Below are 13,681 nucleotides of genomic sequence, written 5' to 3' on the forward strand. Positions count from 1 at the left end.
CAGCAAAGCGGCTGTGAATTTCTTGAGGAAAAACAAATTCAGCAGAGCAGCAAGGTGAGGTGAAAAACAAAGAAGTTGAATCAAACGCAGCCATGGGACTCCAGCTGTAAGGAAGCACGGCTCTGTAACTTTGCATGGAAGCTGGTGAGATGGAAAAGCAATGACTTTGATAAATAATGGATGAATTTTTCTAGAAAATCGACAGCGTGCCTCTGTTGATGAACGTCGTTTCACCCCGGGTTCACTGGTAGCAACCCTGCTGCACCTTTGATCACCTTGGCACCAGTACAAGACCACAACTGCTATACTGAATAGTTTCAAATGAACAAGTGTGGCAACATGAAGCCCTGCCTCCTCACCCCCTCACTCCTTCACCACACACACACACACACACAAGGAAACACCACAGTTCACCATATTTGATCATAACCTTTGGGCTGAGGTAATACCACATGAGCTAGGTTTACTACATTTTACACTGGGCTGGGGACACTCTTACTTTTTATTCCTATTAGTTTTATTTTAGTGCATGTTTGATTTTGTCGTTTGTTCTCGGAGCGAGGGTTAGGGTTAGAGGACCAGATGTTCCAACAGTTTTGGGCCGTTTGGATCGGAGCTGCTGTGAAATTAGCAAGTCTCTTATATCAAGTGGCAGAGTAATTCTTTCAAAATCAATTACCTTGAACCTTTTCGAGGCTGATCAGACGAGACCGTCTTAAACCCTCTGCCCTGCTTTCGCTGACACTAATAGAATTTTAAATCTTCGCTCACAGTGAAGTTCTGCTTAAGAGCAAGACCCATTCATGGGGAGGGTAATTCAGCTAATCTACTAGAGAAGAGAGCATAGGCTGCAATCAATATCCAAACCTGTCCCTTACAGCAGGATTTCTCTCTATTTCAACAGGCTGGGTTGTTACCACAGAGGTCTGTCTCAACCATGCATGCATGGCTGCCTGCTACCAGGATAAAAAAGATTTCCATCAATATTTATTATGTTGCTGCTTTTGTTGTGGTTGTTTTACAGATTTGAAGCCAAAGTGCAGGAAATGACGTGAAATGTTGAGTTGTGCAGCATTTATTCCGGGGCAGGTTTAATTATGATCCACGTAGAACCACAGGAACCCTCCTGTTAGACGTGGACCATGTGACTGATTTTCTGTTACATGTAGAAAAAGCCTTTTCAGCAGAAAACATATCTGACATTCTTCATAAGCTGTCATCACATTAGAGATAGAAGCAGACCATGAGGACTCATTCCGCACCCTGTGTGCTGTGTCTGTGAGTCCAATCGTTTATCTGTCCACCTTGAAGAAAATGAAGGTATAAGGATAAATCTCTATTCCTGAGCTATTTTGCCAAAGAAATAAAAAGGTTGACTTGTGTAATTTCTTCCTAAAACCTTTGCACCAATAATGAAATGATGCATTTTATCAATTTGTTCAAATTATCTCAACATCTGCACGATATCTGGGAATGTACTGGAATATGTGGAAGACCTTTCCAGGTGTTTTCATCCTTGTGCCAGTGTCCATGGCGTCTTGGGCAAATTCTATCTAATTCTATCTAATTCTAACAGATTTGTAGTGACAGCGGACCTTAAGTCAGTTGTTGATGCCAAAGTTTAAAGGTACAATGCACAAGAAATTCACAGTGAAGTAATCACAAAACATTCTAATGACTCAACCGTGCTGCAAGGAGGGTTACGTTGAAACAGACTCTTCTCAGTCAGCTGGGGGGTTGTCAGTTTTCCTCACTTAATAATGGAGCACTGACAGAGGCGAGGCTGTCGAGCACTGGAGCCACCGGTCCCTCCGACCACCACCTGCAGGCAAGGGGGGTTAAGTGTCTTGCACAAGGACACAACGGCAGCACCAGACTGAGCGAGGCTCTAACCTGCAACCTTCTGCTTATGGGCTGAGTGTTCTGTGACCGCGTTTGCTTTAAAAACCTAGCTTGTTTGCAGATTCGCTACAACAGCTTTAGGCAGACTACATCTCTCCAGATGTGTGACACAGTCAACATTTGTCTTATAACGATCCTTTATTCCTCTTCTTGGTCCATCAGTTTCACCAGAATTGGTTCCAAAGGCTCATGAACTGCATTCTCTGTATGTGCAGTCATGAGGCTCTCCTGTTAAATCTGTGTGAGCCACCACCCAAAAATAGAGATGTCTCTTGTATCAGAGTGAAAAACTGCTCTGGCAATATGGGCCAAACCCTTTCAGATGAAGGAGCTAGAACCTCTGTATTGTACCTGAGCCCAGATAGATCCACTAAGCTTCTTCTGAGTAATGAGAGAACCCACATGTGTATTCTGTTCAACCTTGTCTGATTCTGTGTTGTCAGCATAAGTTGAGGCAAGCTGTGGGGTTCCCAGTGTAAAGCCCACCTGTCCCTGTTGTCTTAGAGATGATTAACGAACCTCCTTCCCACATGAAATCATTACTACAAGGACCACAACCCTCAACACAATATGTTTCATGTTGAAACAAACGCCAAACACTTTGCATACAGATCATTAAAAATTCAACGGGAAATCTGCAAAACAAGATAGCTTTTAAACACAAATAGTCACAGAACTTGGCTATCATCTCCAGTCCACACCTCCTTGACACCAGAACATTGTCACAGAAAACGAGAACAGGCTGAACACCAGTCTCAGTTCTCTAGGTCTTTTTTGTCCATGACTTATGATGTTTTTCTGTTCTAAACTTAAAGTGGTAGCAGCCAGCTGTTTCTCCGTGTCTGATATTATTGAGTGGAGAAGTCTAAATGAGTGGAGGACCCAGGGAAATGCAGAAGTGTGACGATCCGGTGAGACAGACCACCGGATTGTCCGGTTGTTGGTTTTGGATAGAGCCGTGCTGTTGGCTAAAGTTTTTAGGCAAATGTTTTCTTTTTGTTTATTATCTCCATTACATATTTATAGCAATAATGTGTTAGAACTTTATTAAGAGGCATGGAAACTTTTAAAGGTAGCTTTAAATAAAATTAAGTAATGAGGTATATACATTTCAGATCTGAAGTTAGCCTAATGACGTGATCAAGATCGCGCTGATCTGTGGGACAAACAGCACAGCTTCATGCTTCCTTAGCCATTGCCAGGTTCAGCCTTGTAAACAGGGTCCGAAATTAACACTCGCCACTCGCCAAATGCGAGTAAATTGCTCCATTTGGCGAGTAAATTTTTGAGCTCTATCTGCCACCTGGCGAGTAAATGTTTGCACCAAATGAGTTATGTTTATCAGTCATCTTCCATGGATTTCTGATACTCCGCCCGCCTGCATGCAACGGACACAAACGTTCGCGAAACGTGAACGCCGCATCCAACGTCATTTCCACCTATCCCATTCAATCAGTTTATCAAGTTAGCCGTTAGCTTCGTGTTAAAACTAGCGGTGAAATGTGGCGGTTTTTAACTGGAGTCAGCCAGCCTTCCAAAAGAAAACTCGTCCAACTGGAAGAAAAACCACCAGGACCAGTGGCAACCAGAAGATTTTGTGAAAAGTGGCGAACCGGAGATGGCGGAGTCGTGAGACAATGGCTACATTATGATGGCCACGTAGAGTTGCTGCCTTTCACAGACAACTGTCCCTCTGCATTCTTCAAATATCCAAAAAAAAATGCCCGTATTTCCCACTTTGTCTTCTTTGAGGGATAATAAATGTCCTCCTGAGCGCTGCCGTCTCCTCCTGCCATTATTTCAGCTTTAGCTTCAAGAAAGTTTTGGTCGTAAACAACAAAGTGCGCATGTGCCGCCGGCAACTTCCAGCGGATGATACGGTGGCTGGTAAGGGTCACCGCGCCTACACCGCAGCCACGGTAATCCACCGAGATATATTTTATTTTTTACACAAGACGGTTATTATTATTGTCAACTTTTTTACCGGGGTTTACTGCTACACCGGTTACCGTGACAACCCTAGCCCTGACACACATTCAGATCTTCTCATGGTGCAGCTGTGTTCTCCAGAGATCAAGAACTATGACCCAAATGAGGCTGTAATGCTTTGGCACAAAGACGGTGTCAGAAGCAGGAGGCCTGACTTCATGGACAGAGAAAACAAGGAGTCTGACTAGATTTCAATGAAAGAGTTCATAAAAACATCTCTAAAAATAAATAAATAAATAGTAAAAATGACAAAAGAGTTGTTTTCCTTATTAATTGATGTTTTAATTATTTTTGTCACTCTGTTTGGAATCAACATAATATAGAATTACATGCTTTAGGTGGATCTAAATCATTTAGAATTTTGGCCGGTAGAGTTTCATCATCTACCGGCCAACTTGGCCGGTGAGTAAAAAATTTAATTTCGGACCCTGCTTGTAATTCCTCCGCTGTTAGAAGATTAGCTGCAGCCGTGGGTGGAGGGGACAAGGCTGAATTAAGGCCAGCTGCTGTCCATGGTGCTGATTCTAGAAAGTGGTGGTGGGGCATATGTAGTGGTGCTGGAACTGAAAGAATCAAATCATTGAGTAAAGTGTGTTGGAGGTAAGAAAAAATGTTCTAAATGGTGGCCTTCAGGGCCTAGAATTGGACACCGCCATCTTATGGTGAATCAAAACCAAGAAGCACTGCCTTCATCAGTTACAGGTTGCTTACTTGTAGCCTGGACAGACTACTAATCCTCACACCAAAGTTACACCAAGTCTAATGTTTGTAAGGGAAAAATGAGAGGTTCTTACATTTTATTTAATGAGCCGGAAGGCGTGGGATTCCATAGGAAATATGAAATCCGCCTCACGGATCGGGGTTGGTTAAACCAGAAGATCGGGTCTTTTTAATGCAGAGATCATGTAACCGTCATGTGTTCACTCAGAGACGACAGAATAGAACGAGTCAAGTTTAAAAGTTATGAAATTTCATTGCTAACAATTAAACTAGGCTGATTTCAGAACTAAGTGTACAGTGCGACTAAAAATGGATGAGGCGGTGAATGGATGACGTGTCATGTTAATCAGAACCCGAAAATCCGTTGAAGCGATTAGTTCTGACGGGAACTGAAGATGTTGGTTTGGAATAAGCTGGGGTTCGTTCCAGAACTGCATGAGACACCATTAAGCCGCGCCTACCTGCCTGGTGGAAGTCCTCTGTGAGATCAGGAATGCCGAGGTCCACCCGGACCCTCTCTGGACACCGAGCTGGTAGCAGAGCTGCGGTTCCGACCAGACCCGTCTCGAGATACTGCCGGCACACGACTCTTTTCTTGGTGTCTGTTCAGACCCAGCCTGGGTCAGTGGAGCTCTTATTCTGAAAGGAGCTGTTGTCGTTGCTTGTTGTTATAGCGACTGGATTTTCTCAGCTTGTTTTGGTTCTTTCGGTTGAGGAGTTAAAGTTCAGGACTGGCCACTCTGTAACTTTGCTCTTAGAGCTGACGTGGCATCTGTTTTATACCTCGGATGTTTTGGTTTATTGTCGAATGAAAATGACCAGACACCGTCAGAAGCACGCCTCCGTCAGATCTGTCAGATTCTGATTGGATCAGTGAAAAGAATGTGTCATGAAGGGCTGGCTGGCATCCAACTTCTTAAAACTGAATGAAAAGAAGTCTGAGTTTATTGTTTTTGACCCCCGCAACCACCATGGCTCTCACCCTGTTTGTGACCTTTTAACCCTTAACCCCAAACAGTGTGTGACGAGTCTCGGGGTCAAGCTGGATGCTGGACTCACAATGGCCCCACAGATAAACTCTGTAGTGAGGTCGTGTTTTTATCAGCTTCGCCGCCTTACTCACCTCAGACGAATCCTGAAACGGAGGCATTTGGAGTCAGTCATTCATGCATTCATTACCTCTCGCCTGGACTATGCAAACGCCCTCCTCGTTGGTGTTCCGGACTCTGCCCTGAATCGGCTGCAGGTTGTTCAGAACGCTGCTGCCAGGTTCTTGACGGGTACACACCGACGTAGCCACATTACCCCTGTCCTGGCACATCTTCACTGGCTCCCTGTCATTTTCAGAGTGCAGTTTAAGTTACTGACTTTTGTTTTTAAAGCGCTCAGTGACCTGGCACCTTCCTACCTCTCTGCCCTTCTCACTCCATATGTGCCCACCCGCTCGTTGAGGTCGGCTGACCTATTGCTGCTGCACACGCCGCGGATGAGGCTCAAATCGCGGGGTGAACGAGCATTTGTCCATGCTGCCCCAAAGCTATGGAACTCATTGCCCATTGGAGTTCGGCAGGCTCCATCTCTGGCGGTTTTTAAATCTCGTTTAAAGACCCACTTTTACACTTTGGCTTTTAGACAGTGACTCGTTTTAGTGTTTTATTGTGTCATTGTTTTAATGTGTTCTTATTATTCATGTTTTCTCTGCTTTTAATTGAGATTTTATCCTTAGTTTTAGCTCCTTGTAATGGGTGTGTTTTGTTTTAGCCTGTGCAGCACTTTGGGCAGCTCCCATGCTGCATTTTAAATGTGCTATATAAATAAACTATGCTATGCTATGCTATGCTATGTCTTTTTAACGCTACGTGAAATGAGTCCTGTTGAACCATTTAAAGTTACATTACTTCATTTCTAAGATCATAATAAAATAATTAATATTTTAATTTCACAGTTCGGTCACATCTTGTTATATTGACTAACACTTTGATGGATTAGCTTTATTAAAATAGAGTTCTATGATTAATCAAAAGGAAATAATTCATTCTTCTTTCTTCTGTCGTCATGCTGGAATGTAAACAGTTTAGAAACGACTGTATGACCTTCAGGCTGTTTCAGACACACTGACACTGTGTCAGAAGGAAACAGCTGTTAGGGTAGAAATGGCTCCTTCATCACGTTACATGTTTTAAACCTGGAACAACCAGCAGAGGCTGTAGTCAGAGTCTTTTCTACAGTCTTTCAGAGCCAAGAACACAATGGACAATATATAGTTTGACCAGAGTGCAATCAAGCAGGTCTTCAGTAAAGGCTAGAGACAATCCATCACATCTCTCACACAGGGGATCACGTAACCAACGTATGGGAGGATGTTGTCCACTGGACTGCACTGACATGGAAATGGTTTGGCAGGTCTGAATCTTTAAGAATACTCATGAGTCCTGCAATTAAGAAAGAGCTCTTAAACTGAATCCATAGAAGCTGTGGGCAACCTATTTAAATGAGGGATGGATGAAAATGTGTTTTCTATCTGGATTATAAGAGAAACAGGCCTTTTTAGGTATCCACATACTTAAACCAACCAAATAAACTGTTATTCGTGAAAACAGATTGCTGTATGGATGATGTTATGGTCAGGTGCAGCTAAATTCATTACAAATCTATATAAACAAAAGGGAAAATGTCCTCAAACAACAGAAAAACAGAGCTCCGTCTAATCTAAGTTATCATTCCAGTAGAATTACACATACAGACTTCACATCCAAGTGTGTCTTGGTCTTTTTATTGAATGAAAACCTACATATATATATCACACCTCTCATGCCGTTGAACCAGGCTACCGACTCCCCTGACCCTGAACAGGACATAGCAAACGGATGGAGTTAGAGTGTACAAAAAGCAAATATTTGCCTAGGAAAAAAAATAAAGAAAAAAACGAAGATGGAAAAGATGGGATCTAAAGGTCAGCTATTAATTCATATCACCCTGGGGGATGAAACTGCCAAGGTCGTGTAGCACCATGGCCCTGAGATTTCCTCACCTCTGTAGCAAATGAGCACAGTGTCATCTTACATTGGGGTGTTAGCTTCTATTTATTTTCTCCATAGAAAAAAAATCTGTTCTCACAGGGCTGAGTTAGGCTCTGTTAAAATAAAATGTAATAAAGCACATATTTGTTTTGCAGTCTCTCCAATTATATTGTTGTTGACTTTTGATACGGTTTATGGCTCTGAGTATATGGATTTTATTTAAGATATTAATGAAATATGGTCATTATCTTACTTTATGAATGAAAAAAAAACAGTTTGACAACAGAAGGTTATTAAATAAAGCCCTAACTGAAACTAACAGTCCCTCCATGTGGACAAATCAAAACATTTTTAAAAAGAAAAAACAGGATAATGAGCAAAATGGCATCAGAGGTATGTGTCAAACCTGTTTTACTGTTTAACCAGCAAAAAAAATGTATTTCTCCCAAAAATTCTTATTAACTGACCACTGTTGACCATCGTCACTCTGTCACAAACTCCTCCTCCTAACCACCCCCTACGGACCTAACCGGCGGAGTACTACATTACCCAGCATACCCATCACCGGCGTGGGTTGACGACATCATCACGCCAACTCTATTTACGGAAGCGCCGCCGCTGAGTTATCACTCAGTCATCGTCCATGCCAGACATTGACCCGAGTTCTCAGGCTCACCAGCCCTCAAACCAGGAAAGAGATATTTCCTCGCTGCCTACCACCAGTAAGTCAGCTTCCTTGTTTATTCGGAACCGCCGCTCAGCCTTGGCTCTTTTCGAGCGCTGCGTCGCCATTCCCAGATTAAAGCTGCGTGCTCTGTATAACCCAACGCCAGCCACTCTGCATCTGGGTCACACAGCCACTCTACAAGCAACCTCCGCTAAACATCAGCTCAGCCAATCTCACCTGACAGGATGACTGAGTCTCAGGTTGACCCAGCGGAGTTCGCTCATCTACGTGCAGAAGTTTCTCAACTGTACACCCTCGTAGAACCCAGCTTCGTGCCGTAGTAGATCGCCAGGCATCTAAGCTCGAGTCTCTCACCGAGTTAGTCGTCCAACTCACCACTGCCCTCCAACGACAGGCTTCGGCCACCAGTGACAACGTGGAGCCTCGTCTCAGCCTCCCAGACAAGTGGGATGGGACCAGGGAATCTCCAGAAGGCATGTTGACCACCCTGGCCATGACATTTGAATGCCAGCCGACACGCTACCCCACGTCCTGCTCTCGCGTCGCCCTGCTGACCTCCCTGCTGACGGGTTGGGCCGGTGAATGGGGGCGGCGCTTTATAACCAGAAGTATCCTGTCTGCAACAGTTATGAGACTTTCGTGAAGGAGATGAAGAAGGCGTTTGTTCATCCCAGCAGCGAGGTTGCGGATGAGACCCGACTGCTCCAGCTCCGCCAGGGCTCCCAGATGGTGGCCCATTGCACCTCCCGCTTCCGGAGCACGGCGGCTCAACTGACCTGGGATGATGCCGCCCTGAAGGCCGCTTACCTGGAAGGGTTGTCCCCCCGTATCTGTGAGGGCATGATCGGGCACGAGGCCCCAACCTCCCTGGACCTGGCGGTGGACCTGGCTCTCTAACTTGACCACTACATCCTTAACCGACCGAGCGCCATGTTGGCTCCCGGCCACACCAGACTGTCTCCCCATTAACAGGGCAGTTAACCGACGGAGGAACCCATGCAGCTGGGACACCTTCCCCCCGGGGAATGGGCGCGACGTTACCAGGAAGGAAGATGCGCCTACTGTGGGGATCTGGGTCACCATCGTGCCACGTGGCCAATACGACCGGGAAACGGTCCCTCTGGGTCGGACTAGGGGCTGTCCCGCCCGGAGTCTCCACTCTTCCAGTCCCACATCGCACCACCCTCCCGGTTTCCCTCCAACTGGACCAAGGTCAGGTCCCGCTGGAAGCTCTTCTCGACACCGGCGCTGCTGAATGTTTCATCGACCAGGGAATGGTCACCCAGCTCAAGATACCCCTTACAGCTCTAGACCGACACATTCCTGTCACCTCAATGGACGGCCGTCCGCTCATGCCATATCCTCTCACCCATCGAACCCTGGACCTCCGCATGACCATCAGTCAGCACAGGGAGACCCTTCACTTCCTGGTCATTCAGGCCCCGGCTACTCCCCTCATCCTGGGTCACTCCTGGTTCTGCCGCCATGAGCCTCACATATCCTGGTCCACCAGTAAGGTCATGGCCTGGGGCGTGGCTTGCCTTACCCACTGTAGTTCCCCTGAACCCCAGACTAGATCAACACCTCCCAGGGATGTAGACTTGACGCTCGTTCCTCCACAATATCATGACCTCGCTCAAGTCTTTGCCAAGGATCCCACCACCAGATTAACCCCTCATCGGCCTTATGACCTGGACATCAGGCTCCAGCCTGGGACCACCCCACCCCGGGGTTGTCTATTTTCACTCTCCCCGGCGGAGACCCGGGCGATGGACTCCTACATTAACGAGGCCCTCCAGAAGGGATTAATCCACCACTCCACATCCCCCGGTGCCGCAGGTTTTTTTTTTCTTTTTTTTAAAGAAAGAAGAGGATCTCCGGCCCTGCATTGACTACCGGGGGTTGAACAAAATAACCATCCGGGATCGTCACCCTCTTCCTCTCATGGGTACCGCTCTGGACGCCATCTCCCAAGCTACTCTATTCACCAAACTGGACCTGCGCAGTGCCTATAACCTGATCCGCATCAAAGAAGGAGAGGAGTGGAAGACCGCCTTCATCACACCAACCGGCCACTATGAGTACCTAGTGATGCCTTTTGGCCTCTGCAATAGCCCCGCGGTTTTCCAACGATTCATCACCGATGTACTGAGAGACATGCTAGGCCGCTGGGTCTTCGTATATCTGGACGACATACTCATTTACTCTCGCACTGCCGAGGAACACACCCAGCACGTTCGGGCCGTCTTGTCCCGCCTCCTGGACCACAACCTATATTGCAAACTGGAGAAGTGTGCCTTTCACCAGGGGTCCACCTCCTTCCTTTGTTTCACCATCTCCTCCCGGGGTCTGAGTATGGATCCTCAGAAGGTCCAGTCTGTAGCACAGTGGCCGCTACCCACGACCCTGAAACAGGTGCAGAGCTTTCTGGGCTTCTCTAACTTCTACAGCAGGTTCATACACAACTTCAGTTCCCTCGCAGCACCTCTAACCTCCCTCACCAAAGCGACCAACCAACCTCGCCCTTTCCGTCTCACCCCGGAGGCCACCCGAGCCTTCCACAATCTGGTCCGTCGCTTTGTGAGTGAACCCATCCTCCTCCACCCGGATCTGACCCGGCCTTTCATTGTGGAGGTGGACGCCTCCGAGGTGGGAGCGGGAGCCATTCTATCGCAACGAGGCCCGGACTCCAAACTCCACCCCTGCGCGTACTTTTCCCGAAAGTTCTCCCCTACACAGCAGAACAGGGGTCGGCGACCGAGAGCTGCTGGCAATAAAATAGGCTCTGGAGGAGTGGCGGCAATGGCTCTTAGGAACCACCGACCCTTTCCTCATCTGGACCGACCATCAAAACCTGATACATCGTCACACTGCCCGCCAACTCAACCCTCGCCAGGCTCGGAGGGCCCTCTTTTTCGAGCCCTACAACTTCCACATTGCCTACCGATCCGGCTCCAAGAACCTCAAGGCGGACGCCCTCTCTCAGAATTACACGCAAGATCCAAGCCCACCAGAGTCTTTGACCATCCTGCCGGCCCAACAGTTCTTGGCCTCCCTCCAATGGCCTCTGGAGGACTCCATCCGGACTTCCCTCCCTGCTGATCCGGCACCCCCAGAGACTCCCCCGAACCGCCTCTATGTTCCGGCCGTCTGCCGATGGGAGGCCCTGATGTGGGGGCATTGCTCACAGCTCGCTGTACATCAAGGCCAAGCTCGCACCCTCCAGTTCCTCCGTCAGGCTCTATGGTGGCCTTCTATGAGGAGGGATTTACGCGAGTTCTGTCAGGGCGGAAGGGCTGAGCTGAAGCTTAGCGGAGGTGATTGTAGCGTGGCTGTGTGACCCAGACGCGGAGTGACTGGCGTTTGGTTCTAACAGGAACGCAGCTTGCTTTTAGGAACGGCGATACAGCACTCGCATGGAGTTGAGGCTGAACTGTGGTTCCTTTAGGTAGGGAGCTGTCGTGCTGGGGTGCAGACAGCGTGGAAAGTTCTCTTTCCTGGATTGATTTGGAATAGTTTGGTTCGGTCGGTTTGGCGTCTGTCATGAGACGATGACTGAATGACAGCTCAGCGGTGACAGTTCCTTATATAGATTCCGCGTGGTGACGTCACCGAGTAGCGTTGGTGACGGGAATGCTGGGAAATGGAGTGCTGCTCCAACCCGGCCCGCAGAGGAGGTCAGGAGGAGGAAGAGTTTGTGACAAGTTCACTACCGCATGTGATAGCCTAGAAATGTACACAAACCCTAACAGTAGCTAAATATTTTACTCTGTAGGTCAGTTTAGCCGCACGCTCCAATTGAAGCGTCAGCCTTTTAGGTTGAGCCAATCATAGCGCTCTATATTTGAAAAGAGATGTTGGGTTGGGTTAGCACCAGAGCTACAATGTTGAAAAACTACAAAATTGGAGTTAACTCAAGAACAGAGATTGCTTGAAACGGCTTCTTCGGCTGATTTAGACTTTGAAACGTGAGCCGATAGAGGTACTAAAGTCACTCATTTTGAAAAATGTTCTTTCATGGTGAACCATTGGCTGAATTTCGTAGCGTCATTTTATTTGTGCTCCGATTGTGTGCAGAAACAATTTGAAAGACAACCATAGACTCTGACCCATGACTGAGTTCTGTCTATGAGTTCTGGTCAGACTATACATAGAGGATGGCTTAATAGGCTAGGATGGTAAATTTATTGGAGGAGTATCTAAGCTAGCAAAACCATGGTTGGTGCCATCTTTATCCCACCAAATGAGAATATCCCAAGCCTACAGTGAATTTGGCTGCCCCCTGATTATATTGGCTCATGTTTGGCATTTGACACAAAAAGAAATAAAGAGCAACTTTCAAACATGCTCTGATGGCAGTGGTAATGCTGTTGCTAGCTAGAAAGAAAGGCTTGGTGGCTAATTAGAGTAGGCAGCTGTCAGACCCATAATGACTGAGATTGGAAAGTTTTGATACTACACTCGTTTCCACTTTCACAGCTCACCGTTGCCACAGGGATTATTGGATTGCAGACGATGGTTGTGAAGAGAGTATGGAGAAAGACAAGAACATCATCTTTCTTTTTAGTGTACAGGATGTGACCACATTAATTATAGATCTTGGGCAGCAGCAGTTATGTGCATTCGGTGTACGTTTAGAACAAGAGAGGCTGAGTTTTGTTTTTAATCAAAATGACGGGTGTCACCCCAGTTCAGAAAGAGGAATCTGAAAGCCTCTTAAAGCTGTCAGACTGGCATTTTGAGCAGACTGAGGTGTGAAGAGTCATCTAAATGTGTGCATGAGGCTTAAGCTGGAGGTGAATGTCTTTGCGTAGAGTTTGACATTTCTATGAAAGACAGTTTAAACTCCTACGGGAATCTGCCTTTTTTACAGTTTTAAAACTTAAAAAGACAAAAGTTCCATAAAACATTTAAATCATGGAAACACATTTACAGTTTAGTGGGATCTCATAGCCAATCATTTTATTTTATACTCCCAAAATGTTTGAAAAACACAGTGACACATGATTGTTTCTTGGCATGAGAACATCTCGACTAGTAGAAGCTAACCATTAGCATTAGCAACTCCACAATACGGCGGAAGCTCCTCCAGGCTTGTGATATTTTTGGAGATCAATGATTCAAGTAAATAGTCAGTGGCAGAGTCGCTGTTGGCCAGTCTGAGGTGAAATGTCCAAATATCCAGAAATAAGACTCCAAATTCAGCCATCTGATGTTGCAATCTTCTAAATCCTGAAACAGGTGTACCAGGGTTTTTTGTACCCGCTGTACGACTTACACGGCATTCATCCCTACTAGAGACTACAGTAAATATACTGATTAAATGATTTATGAATCAAATAATCACAAGCACTGGTAAAAA

The 13,681-nt window shown here is 46.4% G+C and overlaps 1 protein-coding gene across 1 annotated transcript in view; it reads right to left on the minus strand.

Annotated features, from left to right (window-relative positions):
- LOC139073049 (uncharacterized) overlaps positions 1 to 13,681 on the minus strand; it is a 725,027-nt gene that overhangs the window by 405,043 nt on the left and 306,303 nt on the right. The gene's annotated exons all lie outside the window — the stretch shown is intronic.

Source organism: Nothobranchius furzeri, chromosome 11 (assembly GCF_043380555.1).
Source record: "Nothobranchius furzeri strain GRZ-AD chromosome 11, NfurGRZ-RIMD1, whole genome shotgun sequence".
Lineage (NCBI taxonomy): Eukaryota > Metazoa > Chordata > Actinopteri > Cyprinodontiformes > Nothobranchiidae > Nothobranchius > Nothobranchius furzeri.